The sequence below is a fragment of the Perca fluviatilis genome, chromosome 1, assembly GCF_010015445.1.
Source record: "Perca fluviatilis chromosome 1, GENO_Pfluv_1.0, whole genome shotgun sequence".
Lineage (NCBI taxonomy): Eukaryota > Metazoa > Chordata > Actinopteri > Perciformes > Percidae > Perca > Perca fluviatilis.
In genome coordinates, this window is record NC_053112.1 from 36,119,206 (window position 1) to 36,134,977 (window position 15,772).

Consider the following 15,772-nt stretch of genomic DNA (forward strand, 5'->3'; position numbering starts at 1 on the left):
ACATGGAAAGTTCGGCAGAGAGGCAGACCACCACCAGGCCCTGTGTCTCGCCATGTGCAAATACGAGATTATTATTCTTTAAAAAATTAGTCATCACTTTATGTTTCTCCTCCAGGCTAGCAAGTGTTTTTTTTTATTCAGCACTTCAACTAGCTCCAAATAAAGAGAATTATGTAACGTTGACTCATTTGTATGTGACATTCTTTTAAAAGTTGGATTTGAATGTGTTGTTTTATGGTATGGTTGGAGCTGACATTAGGACAGGACACTGGAACTATAATTGTGGTAAAAAATATTGGTCAGAAATAAATATTTTGAAATGATGTGTGTTGGGTGTGCTTTGTTATGAGGTGTGGTCAGAAGGTCAGAAAGTTCAAAATGACCTTTTGCTCTTCCCAACGTTTATCCTGCTGGCTTCAACATTAACCAATGGAGGGTTAAGAGAACATGAATTACTGTAACAAAGTCTAATGTAGCTGTCAGACAGATGTAAACAAAAAAGATATCCATTGTCTAACTGACTGTTGTGTTATGTCTCATGTCCCACAGCATGTGTGGAGTGTTGCTACCACCAAGAAATGGTCCGAAACACCTCAGGCAGTGTACCACAAGCAGTGGGTTGGGCGGTGTGCGTGTGTGTGTGTGTGTATATATATATCTGTGTGACTGTAGCACAGGCTGAACTGCAGTGTTTACAGTACACCTTTTTGTCCCAAATAACACCCAGGGTCCAAACACTGAGAGACTTAGCATCTCTTCCCTTTCTGTTTTAGCTCCCATAGCTGACATGCTTAAATCTCTGTGGCCGGGTGTGTTTGTGTTTTCCAATCAACAGTAGACAGATGACAACATCTGGTGCTTGGCTGCAGGAGGACATTTTTAGGGGTGTGTGAGAACCTTTCTCGAAAGGGGCCCTGTGCACTGTGGTCTCCCCGTTAGTAAATGAGCATATATATTCTATGGGTTTTCTATTTGCAGGAAAGATAGTACAATATCCCCCCTGTTGAGTCCAGAACAAACTTATTTGCAGCAGCCAAGACTCCTCAGCTGATTGGTCTCAGACAGCAGCTTGAGGTTGGGGGTGTTGCAATACATGGAGAAAAAGTAGCATGAAAACAACATAGGCGTACAAGCACATATACAGTGTATATGCAATAAAAAGCAAAAGCTGTGCAAATGTCTGGTACATGCCCAAGTCGGGTTAACATACACAAACATACACATATACGTCCTGAAAATACGACCAAAATGAGCTCTGTGTCAGCCGATGACCAGACGGTAGACTATTTACACCAATGGGGAGAGAGAAAGCACCCTAGCATGGACCCGATGAGAGGCTGGGACTGGAGCAAAGCCACTTAGTGGTCATGGCGTAGTAGTAATGTGGACCTGGCAGGTGGTGGATGCAGAGGGTGGCTGCGGGGGTGGCAGTGCCCCAGCCAAGTCGTGGTGAAGCGGTGGTTAACCAGTCTAGGTCACCTACACTTCCTCTGGCCTCTTTCCCTGGGAGGAAAAACAGTCTAGGCAAAATAATGGCGTGGCTCCCCTGGTGGGGGTGCGGTCTGGACCCGGGGGTCTTCTAGATTAAATGTACTTACATCCAGGCTTCAAAATTAACATTTTCGTCTACCAGCCAAATGGCTAATGAATGTTCAAATATTACCAGCCATTCAATAGATTACCATTGGGTTTTTTGGCTGGTGAGTGAAGCAAATCTACCAGCCACTTGCATATTTCACCAGCATTTGGCTGGTAAACGGTGCTAATTTAGAACCCTGCTTACATCATGGTGTGTATCTGTGACATTGTCTGTTGATATACATTTTCCTGACACTATGTATCTTTTAGATTAAATGTATTTACATCAACAACAACAAAATTAATGGTGTCATTTTGGCTTTTTACGTTTGAGCAAGGGGAGGCAAATTTAGCAACAGCAAAGCAAAGGGAGGGGCCTAAAACAGATTAAGAAACAAGTGAACAAAATATCTGCTCTGTATTTTTTCTCTCTCTCTTAGCTCTTAAATAAGCAGTCTTAAATGAGCGGCATAGCTCCAGCGCAGCCTGTAAATTCTGTTGTGTCAGCCTACGCAAGCAATTATAACTGGGCTCTGTCTTCCGCTTCTCTCCCTCCCGCTTTTACCCACAGTGCCATCTTAATCGGTGCTCACTGCTTCGCTGTGTTGTTGAGACTGACCTTTGACTCTGACATGCTTCCTGTCTGTCAGCGGGATTGCTTTGCTTCGCTTGATATGATGGTGAGGAAGATACTGTGTGTAATTGTGTGTGTCAGACCTTTCCTCAGTGTGTAGACACCAGACCCGTCTCACATGCCTCTGTGAGTGATTTGAGCCTCCAAGCATTTATCACCTTACTGCCTTGGCACCTGCTGAGGAGTCATTCATAAGAAGTCCAAATACTCACAGCTTGATTATTCACATACTGTTAAAGAAATAGTTAAACACACACACACACACACACACACATGCACCAATGCACGCAAGTACGCACAGTAACGTTTTGGGAAATACGCTTTTTTTAGATTTAGATGAGAACATTACAACAAATGAAGCTTAGCGTAAGTTCAACCAGGAAGACTATCTTACATCACAAACCTGTCCAACGGTAAGAAACATCTGCCTCCCAGCACATCTAAAGCTGTGGTCATACAGAACGCGAGGCAAATTTCAGAAGAGAAGCGATTGCATATAAAGCCAATGGAAAGCCGCGAGTCGGCACTAAATGCACCCGGAAACATGAGGCAAAGACGTGTCTGTACGAGTAGGTAACGTTTTAGTTTGAGTGAAAAATCACAAATCGGCTTCATAAACATACACAAGATGAGAGGAAATTCATTCAAAAAGAGCTTGCTAGCTAGCTGTTTCCCCCTTTTTCCAGTCTTCATGCTAAGCTATGCTAACAGGCTGCTCGTATATTTACCGGACAGATGTGAAAGCAGTCTTGATCTTTTCATCCAACTTCCCACCAAAGAGCAAATAAGCATGTTTTAAAAAATGTTGAACTCCTGCTTGGAAAACCAAGCTCATCAGAAAAGCTCTGTATCCGACCTTCACCGTCTTCGTCTGTGGGGAATTTATATTTACTCCAAATTTTAGTCGCCTTGCACAACATTCAGAGATGCTATGGTTGCATAACCAATTTAGAATTGGTGGGCCCCAGTTGTTGTTTAGTTTTTTTCTAATCTCTGCCCGGCATCTGGAAACCTCAGACACAGTAAAGATGCTCTTTTTCTTCTCAGACAGCACATGGCTTGCTATCATTTTCTTAACTGCCCTGGAACCAGAAGGTGTCTGAATGAGACTGTGTTGTGTTTACCCTTCAGAGAGGAAGGAAAACCACGCGGGATGACAGCCAGCCAAAGGAGAGGCAGAAGTGGCCAAGGATTGGTACGGAGCACTCAGACAAACAATGTAAATAAACACATCAATGTTAGTCACTCTTGGCATTTATTGTGCTTGGTAATATATGCTTATATATACTGTGTTGGCTGCTTGGTTATAAGTCCAATGACTTCTTATAACATTATCACTGAAAAAAGAGGAAATGCAAATAAACAGTCATCACTGAAATTGTAAATGTTTCCCAAAAATAATGTTTTTTTTCCACTTCCTCTCAAGTTTCATCACAGATTTCCAGACTGACAGACCTGTTTGGCAATGCATCGGTCATTCAGAGTACATCTTGTGCCGTGTGTTCATCATTGACATATATATAATGGACCAACAGATCCCGTTGCTCTGGACGGAGACCAGTGAAGGATATTAGACGCACTTTTCCGGTGATCTCTTGCTTTACTGCGCAGCCTCCAACTGAGAGATACAATGTAAATGTGACGTGAGCAACGTGTCTGAAAGTTGTAAGTCTTCTGGTAGCTGTGCCAAGAGAAATCTCAATCATTCCCAATCTTACAGAGACAGAGAGCGTAGGTATATGTAAGGAGATAACATGGGCACAGGCTAATTATTACTAACTAAAATGCTAGTTAACATCAGTAATTAAACCTAAACAGCTAATGTAAGTCAAAACTGCCTGCAAGCTTCTCCTGTACTATACGGTAATTCCTCTACTCTTGGTTTCTTGGTTATGACACAATCGTTAGCCTATTTTTACAAAAACTGCTACGGAGCCATAACGTGAGGCAGGCCAGCTGACAGTCTTGCCTGGGCCCGGGACGAGATAAGCTTAGATGGGCCCCCCGCGCCCAGATCTCTCCTTTATCCTTGCTCTTCCTCTCCCCTGCTCTTCCTCTCCTGTTCCTCTCCTCTCCTGTTCATCTCCTGTACCTCTCCTCTGCTCTTCCTCTCCTGGTCCTCTCCTCTCCTCTCCTCTTCCTCTCCTGCTCCTCTCCTATGCTCTTCCTCTCCTATGCTCTTCCTCTCCTATGCTCTTCCTCTCCTCTGATCTTCCTCTAATCTGATCTTCCTCTCCTCTCCTCACATCTCTCACTGAAATTAATGTGATCAGTCTCTGATCCATCCTGCTCAGACTCTCCGACAGGGCAGCGGGCCCCTCCCGCAGATCTCTCTCTCTCTCTCTCTCTCTCTCTCTCTCTCTCACCGGTAGCCTGACTCTGTCCCTCCGTTGCGAGGCAGCGGGCCCCTCCCGCATCACTCTCTCTGTCACCTGACAGCAGATGGATCTCTCTCCTCTCTGTCTCATCCTCTCTGACGGAGCTACCAAACTCAACTCTTTCTGTAAAAGAGAACGTGTTGTCTCAGGCTTTTATACAAGCTACTGGACGTTAACATGAGAGCTGGCCTGTTAGCTTACGTTACATGGCTCGTAAACGTTGGCTGCGCTGTTTCTTACCTTGCTCTACGTTGACAGTTCCAGCTTCACCGTCACCACCTTTTTTTAAAAATATTTGTTTAGAAAATCTCCAAGGCCTCTATTTTCTTCTTCTCTTTTCCTTCCTTTTCTGAGCACCGGACTTGTGCTGACCGGACATTTTGAGCATAGGCCTACTGAACTTCAAATCTACTGAAAACAACATCAACTTTTGATAAGGGGCCAAACCATTTTTGTGTTGGGGGTGGGGGGGTTCTTGACCACTATTTCAAGGACAATTAGGAAGAAAACAAATAAAAAGCTTTTATGTACTAACTCAAATATTACATATTTTTTTCCACAAATAGGCCTATTTAAAAAAATGTTTTTCAATTATTCCATAATTTAATGAGGGCCCAGTTCTGGGCCCCCAGTTCTGGCCCCCCCCCTACTGTGGGCCCGGGACAACAGACCCGTTTGTCCCCCCCTATCGGCGGGCGTGACGTGAGGTACAAGGTAATGGAGCCTTTTATACATTGTGGTGTTTCTTTAGAAATGAACAATTGACAAATAGAGTATTTAGATAGTCTTCAGTTGTAAAGTTATTCGCTGTCAAAGTGACGTCAAAATGAATGGCAGTCAATGGAATGCTAATGGCGGGTGATCACTTGTTAGCATCAAAATGGCGCCATAGGAGCTACGCATTCCAGACGCTCGCTTACCCCCTTGGTGTTCATCTAACTTTGATTTTAGGAAATCGAGTTTTTTCAGTTTTTGCAGTTATAAAGTTCGTATGTATTTCCTGTTAAAGACAGTGATTGAAAGTGTTGGTTTTGCTTACAAAGTCTACAAAAGTGCATGGTGATGATGATGATGATGATGATGATGATGATGATGATGATGATGATGATGAGAGACTAAACAAAGTCTAAAATTGTGAGCGTATCTGATGTATTTTTTTCTATATTAACCAAATAGAAAGTTACTTGTTTTGTCAGTACAATGGTAGCCTAGAAATCTAGACGCACCCTAGGGGCAGCAAATATAATTTGCAGTCAGTGTCAGTCTAGCAACTCTCTGTTGGCTTGCGAGCTGGAAAAACCAAATTCTGGTCAGGCCAATCACATCGTGTATAGAGTCGGTGGGCGGGCTTAACATAATGACGGCAGAGTTGCGACCGTTCCGCGTGAATTCCCTGCTACTTGAAAACAAAGAAGATGGCTGCTGCTGCTGCTGGCGAACAGCGGTCTTTCGAATTGGCTTTGGCCGCGACTCTGGAAGACTTGGAGTTAAGATTTTCTTTGAGAAAAGAACAAAGAACGGCACTGAAGTCATTCTTAAAAAAAGGAAGATGTGTTCGGAGTTTTGCCGACCGGATACGGCAAAAGTTGAATCTATCAACTAGCGTTGCTCTGGTTGGCTATGAGTGCAGAGGGAATTTGAAAGATAACCGTTTATCCCGCCCCTCGGATTGAGCCCTGCCAATGGTGAGCTCCCTGACCCAACATCTTGACGTGGGTCTGGCTTGTCAGGCTTGTATAATGGCTCTGCTAGTTGAAAATAAATCAACCGAAGCATCCCAAAAAAAGGTTTATTTCTCTATGTAAAGAGTAATCGTCTCTATGAGTTTGGCAATCAGGCTTTCAGTAATAAACCAACCCCCCAAATATAAAATATAATAATAAAATTTCATACATATATATATATATATATATATATATTTACTGTGCATATTGCTTGAATGTGACAATTGTTTTATTGTTTAAAAGAATAAATAATATGGTTTGTCATCAGTAGCCATCAGCATTTACTCTGTGAATAAAATAAAAATGGATAAAGTCTCAAAACTTTCGCACTCTTTTCCAATAATTTGGACGGCCTATTTTTTTAAAGACTAAATTCAAGCCAGGCACAGTGTTGCGTATTTGTGCTTTATGTGTCAGCCAGTGGTGAGTTTTGGTTGGGTCTGACCTGGCTGTGCCTCACAGCTGACCCAGCCACAGTCCAACCAAGTTCAGACAGCTTCTAAACAAAGTAGGAGGCGCTGGATGTGAGCCAGGAGGCCAGAGCATGGCTGGACTCTTTGCAGCTGCAGGCAAAGTTAACTCGCATTCATCTCTGGTGCAATTCTGGGACTACAGATGAAAAATCTATCTATCCAATCCGTTAATCCATTTATCCATCTATCCATGCATCCATTCACCCACCAATACATCTATCCTTCTTTGGTTCATCTATCATTCATCTATCATCCATATGTTTATCCATCCATCCATCCATCCATCCATCTATGTACTGTTACGGCACAATTGTTTCCTATTGGCCGCCAGGCTGAGGGAGGTGTGGTTTACCTGCATCACAGAGCTTACAAAGCAGAAGTGAAGCAGACAATGTGGGAGTCAGTAGAGACAGGAAGGAAGCGTGTGTTTCGGAACGCTGTAATGAATCGTCGTTGTCCCCCGTCAAGTTGTGTTTATGTTTTGTCTGCGTCTTAAATATCTACAAATAAACTGTCAACGAAGCACAGACTAATGACTGCCGAAGCACGGAGAGGGCTGATCGGCTGTCGAGGCTGAAGAAACGCTGAGCCAAATGATAGCAGGTGAGCCCACTCATTCTACCTGCGGCCTGGCAAAACAGAGTATAACCATGGGCCCCTAGACATAATGATAGTATTAAATTTTTCCCAGGGTTGTGGTTATGCCGTGGCAGTATCTATTATCCATCCATCCATGCATCCATTCACTGAATCCATCCATCCAAAAATACATCTATCCCTCTATCATCCATCCGTCTATCCACCCAACCCATCCATTAGTCTTACCATCTATCCAATTTATCTATCCATCCATCCATCACCTATCTATCATCCATCCATTCATGCATTCATTCACAGATTCCATCCAGTCCATCCATCTATCCACCAATCCATCTATCATCCATCCACCCATTCATTGAATCCACCCATTCATCTATCTTTATCTATCATCAATCAATCCATGCATCCATTTATCCATCTATCCATCTATCCAATCTTTCATCCATTTATTATTCATCCAGCCATCCATCCATCCATCCACAGCCGTAATTTGTCTCGCATAGACTCAGATACAGAGACTCAGGAGACTTCGTTTTACCAGGCAGGCTCTCTGAGTAAACACTGCTCAGTTACTTTAACAATGCTTAATAGGATATTGTGGCTTCTCTCTAAACTCAAAACAGACCTGCTGCTACCCAAAAATAGCGGCAAGTGGAAATCCACAGGACGGTCCCCCGTCACTAGTTGCCCAATAACCTGGGTGACTGGCTCCCCCCTTAATAGATCCCGGAGCCTGACTCCCACTCACTTTGGCCTCTCGTGACGTATGGAGGCACCAGCTCATCACGAGTCACCGCACTGAAGTGGTAAGACGAGCATCAACAAAAACAATTCCTTGCCTTTTCACTTGCGGATTGTAGACCAAACCCTTCTAAAAATATCCCAAAGAAAAAGTGAGGGGGAGGCCTGGATCGTGGTTGTGACATTTATTAGGGAATCATCCACTCCCGGCGCGCTATAAAAACATTGTCTTTTTCAGAGTGGAAAACAAATGGGACGAGTACAATGTGGTCAAATCATGTCCAGCAGATTTTCTACCACTGGCTGCTGTTGTTATAATATCATATTTCTATGTTCTGACTACCACATAATTCAGCCACAGCCTTAATTCTGGTCTGTTCTGCTTCTTATTTGTTGTCTTCTATGTCCAGCTGTTTAGCACTGATTTAAGTGCTGGCAGTTTCACAATAACAGCAACAAAGAAAGTTAATACATGCTCACTAGTCACCATCTCAGCAGGAGAAAGTAACAAAATGAAATATACTAATTGTTTTCATCTTTATGCTTGAACTTGGACTCCATTTGCACTAGTTAACAATGTTCTTATACATTCAGAAAGTCATGGCATTATTTCCATGCATTCATACTATCTGTCCCTTTTTTTCCTCCATTTAAATTTAGCCATAGATATGCTAGGAAAATTAGCACCATGCACTATAGTAAATCATGTATCTGCCCACGTGGCGGCAAAATTCAACAGTAGCACTCATCATTCAACTTCCTATTTCAAGGCAATTTATACAGTACAGTATGCACTTATAAACTGGTAACCCACAGTTTGCACTCTGTAAATCAGAGAGCACAAACACGACTTCCGGAAAACCATATAGGAGAGCAAAGGCAAGGCAAAGAGAGCCACATCCTGTGGCCAACAGGAAATGCTGGTTAAATGAAAGGTTTGCATAAATGAAGGGCTGCTTGGTTTGCCATCACACCCTTTAAATGGATTGTATGTGTATATGTTAAAACGGTGATGCCTCTATGATCCTAAGCTACAAGAGATATATGATAGACATTTGTAATGACTCTTTTAGTAAATCACATTTCTTGGTTAGGTCTCATACTGAGGCTTGAGCACACCTTCTTTATATAAATAAGCTATGCCTGGGCTTGCCATTGGTAAATCTAATTTCTGTTGACAAAGCTGTACTTTTGACTCATTTTCCCAAGCTTATTTACATGCTTCCTTCTTGTCAGTCTTGACAGTCTTGTCTCAGGTGGCCATGAATGTGTTTTCTGGCTTACTATCTGAAATAGCAGTTATTATCCAACTGGTTCATTCAGAAATCTCTGTAAGTGTCTTTACGAGGATTGCCTGAACATGCATGAGTTTTCAATTCCCCCACAATAAGGAACAGATTTAAACATTATCTCCCATCTCTTTGGTGTAAAAAAAAATAACCAAAAGAATAGTGCCAGACAGACAAGGGCCATTTAACTTGTACCAGACGAAGCTAAATACACTCTCCAGTATCCATGAAAACAGGCGGTTTCGAGTGTGATTTAACTAGGTCTGTACGGTGCACAAGATAGATTTTCGAGTGTAAACAATTCAATAATGGAAGAGAAATCACTTTCCTCTGGTTTCAATCTTGTACAGCCATCTATAAAAAGGCTTAGGTGGTGGCTTTTTAGGAGCCTTGGTGAACTCAAATCAGAAAATGAATGTCTTTTTTTTGTTCTATTTTACGAGACATCTTGCCTTTTCCAGAGGGATACCACCAAACCATAAAATGGTTGGCTTTTTTAAACATTGTTGCATAAATTTAATTTTGTAACAATTTGGGTTGAATAACTGTTGTTTTCAAGGGAAATACCATGCAGTTAAAGAATTTATATTTTCAAGAGCAGCCTAACCCATATTTGTGAGTATCAACAACGCTCCTCCAAGGTCATAAATAAAAGTGACATGCAAACCGAACTCCACAGGCCATCTAAGGGGACTTTTTTTTTTTTCTTAAGATTATTTTTTGGGGCTTTTCCACCCTTAATGGACAGGACAGGTGAGAAAGGGGGAAGACATGCAGGGAACCATCACACGTGGGAGTCGAACCCTTGAACTCTGTGTAGAGGCATAAACCTCTAAACATATGTACGCATGCTCTACCCACTGAGCCAACCCGGCCACTAATGGGACTTTCTAAGTGGTCAAAATAAAAGCTAATTTACAAAGGAAACTCATAAAGAGGACATCAGAATCAATAATTCAGACACCTGACATTCTGACAGCATGAACAAAATCTATGCAGTAAGGACTAATAATTAAACGCAGATGAAAGTGCTACTGAGCCACCATATCTACGTGTTCTTCCCGTGTTCTTGCACATTTCCTCCAGTTTCTACTCACAGTCTTAAAACACATACTGTAGGTTTGGTGAACTGAAGCCTTTACTTAGGTGTGACAATGAACATTTTACATCCTGAGATAGAGGCCAACCCCCAACTGTGACCCTGAATTTAAATAGGAGGATGTAAAATATTTATGAATTGAGGAATTGAACTGCACTCATAGACAAGGCTGGCCCATTGCATAAATGAACTGCTGATGTCCTCAGGCTTATTTTTCAGATGGATGGATAATGATGATCATATTTTTTGTTAATTTTAGCTTAAGTTAAGAGACTACAAACAAACTTAACTAACAGAAAAGCCTGTGTTACAAACTGGGGGTGTGTTTTTTTTAGGCATTTACCAGACAGGGAGGGTCTCATGAAAAATGCTATAAAGTTGCATCATGGGAAATGTATGATCCAGCATTTTTGGAGCTTGCCCCATACTAGGGACCAAAAGTTAGGATTTCTTAGCCCAAGCTCCTTCAAATTTTAACACTCTTGTCACACTATTGTGGCAGTGCAATGCTAAATCATTGGAGTACCCCTTTAAATCACATGGGCCTTTTAAAAACAATTTTAGCCATCATGACATTTAAAATTGTCATTGTTTTCTTCACTGTAGGGCTTTACATAACTGTGTGAGAAAAATTTCCCCAATACACACACACAGGGCCAATTCCACAACGTTTCTAGTTTGAGGTGATGGAGATGCTGAACCTAAAGAAAAATATCATCAGGGCTCAAAAATGGCGAAGACTGGACCTGTTTAAAATGTTTTTAACCAAATCCTTTCTATTCTTTAATATAATTTGAGGAGAGGGTTGTTAAGAACAATATTACGTGTGTAAGCGCAGACACTGACGCATGTTGCTGTCATATATTCTACATCTGGGTAAATAACACAATTTTATTTAAAATCATGCACACCACACACACACACACACACACACGCACACACGCAAGCTTTGGGTGTCCCACCACACCAGTCAAGGACCAAATGAGACAAGACCTATCATGTCTCCTCTCAGTGAGAGCAGACATTGTTGACTCACTGTAGTCTAGAGGCGCTGAGCTTGCGTCCCACCACAGCTATGCACTGTCTGACCAGAGCCTCGGAGCAAGGGTGTGCAGACTCATACACGGTTATGGATGCATGCTAACATTACACAAACACAGTCAGAAACACATACATACAGGTACATGCACTCACACTTTCTCCAGCTCTGCGGTTTGCTCTTTAATCCAGTCACAACACACTCAGGAGCAAGAAAACATGCACTTTCTTTTGGTCTTTCAGTCCTTCAATATCGCTACCAAAGTTAAGACCTAACTGTTGATTACTTCATATATCCGTTATACAGTAATCTGAGTGGGAGTGTTTGCTGTTTGGGGATGGACGTTACACCTGCCAGACACTTTTGCAAAGCCTTTCTGAAAACCACTTGACTTGAAAGGCTCAGTTTTCTCTCCACAAATCCTCCAACTGTGTGCCTCGAGTGTGCCAGACACACTACGGTCTGTCCACAGACATCAAGCCCCAGTCTCAAACTACACTTAAAGGCCCATTAGACTAGTCTGGCTATCATGAGCTTGGTCTGGGGAGTCTGCTCTGTATTTTCTACTGCCCAAGAGACGTGATCAACAGGCATAGTTTAAATGACTCTGTACGCAATTGGATAGTCCTTCAACCAATCAGCGCGACCAACGTTGACACGACCGCAACAACGGGGTTTGAGCTGAGCTCCATGCTTTTGGCCACCAGCAGGGCTAGCTGGTAAATTAGGCTTTTACCAAAGCTGGTCGGTAGTAAGGCACACACATCCTTCTTTTGTAGGAATTGGTCCAGGGCAAGTTTCTGTTCCGTTTTCAGAGAAAACTTGCCTTTGAAATCTTTTAAAACAGCAGCAACAACGGCATCAACGGGTTGCTGCGCTTCGGTGGCCGCCATGTTGAATGTAAACAAAAAGCTGCTTGCCGTTCTCTATCGTCATTGTGTTAAAACCGCCAATAGCACGCCAAGTGGATAAGCCTGTTTGTGATTGGTCCCCGCAGATTTGTAACGGAAGCAGGATAGAAAAATCTACAGGTTTCCCGCCTGAGCTGCAGCGCAAAATCAAATCGCCTGCAGATATTGCTGGGTATACCCAGTCTACCATTAGACCTGACACCCTATCTAATCAAGTGAGGTTCAGTTATGTATCCCCTGACTCCTCACACCCATGACTGGATTAATCTGTTAGTCAAAATTCTGCTGTTAGGCCCCTAGAACCCCCACACTGCCTCTCTTTTGTGCAATGTGAAGGTACTTTTTTGTCTCCAATGAGTACAGTGCACACAGCAGACTATGAACGCAGATTCATAATAAGCCAAGAGACCCAGAAAACCCAGTATTACTAACTGGCCTCAGGTTTTCTGTGTGAAAATTCAAGATAATTTGATTAAACACCATTTTATATAGGAATGTGCACCACATGAGCACAATATAATGTAACAAGATAATCAAGGTCTTATAGGTCCCATATTGTAATAAGTGAGATTTCCATGTCTTTTATGTATTTATTTTATTATAAAGCAGGTCGAGCTGCTATATTAATACTGTGAAAGTATCAAAACTCTCAATCTACTACGGAGAAATGCACACAGCCTGTATTCATAAACGGTGCCTTTAAACGAGCCATCAGGACTTCCGTACGTTTTTTTCCTCATTTGTTTAATAAACAATTGGAACAGAATGCACCTAATAAAATCTCTTAAAGGAACAGACAATCTCTAGCGCGCAACTGCTCTATCTTCTCGGAGACAGAAAGTCTGAATGATATCCAACCAATTGGCGGCCCACACGCAATAGCGGAAGGAGGAACCTGAAGATGAATAAAAGAATAGGGAAAAGGAAGGTCCGGTGTCAGACCCGGAAAGACTTTGTTGGTGGTTAGGGAGAGAAAGTCTCGAAGGAGTGGCTGATCCATATGCATATGAAAGATCTGTTTGCAATATCATTTTACTAAAGATTGTTACAGTTTAACTGAACGAATCCTGAGTATTCATTTCTTGGTCTGCCTTTCAACGAACACAATAAGTAAAGGGGAAACTTTGAGAAGTGACCGGTGGTTCTTAAAAGACTCTGGCTTTTTGAGCCAGAGTAGAATCGGTCGCCTTTTTTTCCTACAGTTGTGATGTCACAACTAGGTGCTGCTACAGTGCCGTTACAGTAATTCCCCGGCTGCAATGGTGGAACAGAGACGCCAGGTGCTAAAGCGTTTCAGACAGAGGGTGAACACAGATATATTCAGACAGAGAGTTTGAGAAAAAAAATGTGTTTTGTTTTTAACATTAAAGCATGTCAACATGTTTTAGTAGAAACCTCAGATACAAAGTATGAACCTGAAAATTAGTGTTATATGGGTTAAAGGTCTTCTGCGGCATTTATGTGCTGCCCTTCCACAAAGTTGGGAGGTTTATAAAAGACACATTAAACGAATATATCAAATTAAAATGTGAAAAGGAGTTACTTGTAGTGATGAACCTAAAGAGGATCTGCAGCTCCTCTCAATTTTTTACTTAATTTACAGCTGCAGCTGGCAGCTATATAAAAACACTGTACACACTCAGAAACAAATGGCAGACAGACACAGGGGCGTCGGACTGGGGGGGAGTAAGGGGACTGAGTACCCAGGGCCCTCATGTGAGGAGGGCCCAAAAAGATCCTAGAATGAATAGCTGTGGATGTGGGGGAGGGGCCCATAGAAAATGCCTTTCTACAGGGCCCAGAATTTTGTGCTACGCCCCTGGACAGACACCTGGAGCTTTTGGGGCCTCTGGGGGACTGGGTCCCTGGGGAAGTTTCCCACCTTGCCCGGTTGTTAACCTACACACACTCACGCAGAGTGGACAAATGCAATCCACATGTAGGCTACCGATGTGCAGTAGCCACACATACAAAGCCACCCACAGTCAGACAGACAGATAAGGAAACACTTAACTGTTGTCTCACCACAAACACACACACAGACAACACCGACACACCCCGCCATTCACTGTCCTGGCCTTGTTTACTCATGACCATCACAGCTCTGCAGCACTCAACCCCACATTCCACAGATTCCTGCGTTCTAGCACTATTTGTGTGCTTTGGAGAAAGTCCTGTGCTTTTTCAAAGACAGGAGTCATACAGGCATTACTAACTAATGATGACTAATATAATCAAAGTGAATAGTGAAATAATGCGGAGACTCCAATATTTTGATATAAGGCTGACATTTTTATATATTTTTATATTCTGTGCAACACTGCCATCTGTAGCCCGTCAACAACGACTGATTGCTCAACACACCTTTTCTTGCCTGCCTTATTGTCAGGTTTGGTCTTACATAACAAAAATAAACAAAAAGTGCACTTGTGATTTGTTTGACACAGGAAAGCAGAGTGTCTGGCCAAAAGGTAATTTTCAGTATTTACTTTATTCTTTTAAATGCTTGGTTTCCTCCCACAGGCCAAAGATATATAAGTCAGGTGAACTATGTGCATTCTAAATTGCCTACTAAGTGTGGATTTGTTTGTGTTGTGTTGTAGCCCAGTGGCAGACTAGTGACCTGTCCAGGATGTTGACCCTGAGACCCTGCACAGTAACAAACAGCTGTGGAGACTAGATGGATGATTATACAGTAGATTTCACTGGCTTCATATGATTCATACAATCCATATTGAAAGAAAACAAAAACAAAAAACACTTTGACTTACAAAATATGAACAAAACAAAAAGGTCAAATGACTCCCTATTTTACTGAGCCCATACCTTTTAAAATGTATCTTAGTGAGTTAGTGTCTCAGTTTAACTTAACCTTGAATAACAAATGCAAGCATATATTTTGCACCCACAAAGAACTGCATGGGCCTTAGAGCATATCTCAAGTCAGGCTGAGCATTAAAGAAACATAATGCCATCTAGTGGCAAACCCTGGAGCTGCACAGGCTGACAAAATGTGATAAAATAAATCAACTGCCAAAGTATGGTCGCAAATGTGGTGATTTTACTAGAATATGGGAACATAGATAATGCACAAGACTTGTCACCTTTTGCGTTGTAACTTTGTCTTTAATTGCTCTTGTATAGTTAATTTCTTTTTTACTTCAACTCATATACTAGTTGTATATACAGTAACTCACAAAAGTGAGTACACCCCTCACATTTTAGTAAATATTTCATTATATCTTTCAATTGGACAACACTGAAGAAATTACACTTTGCTACAATATAAAGTATTAAGTGTACAGC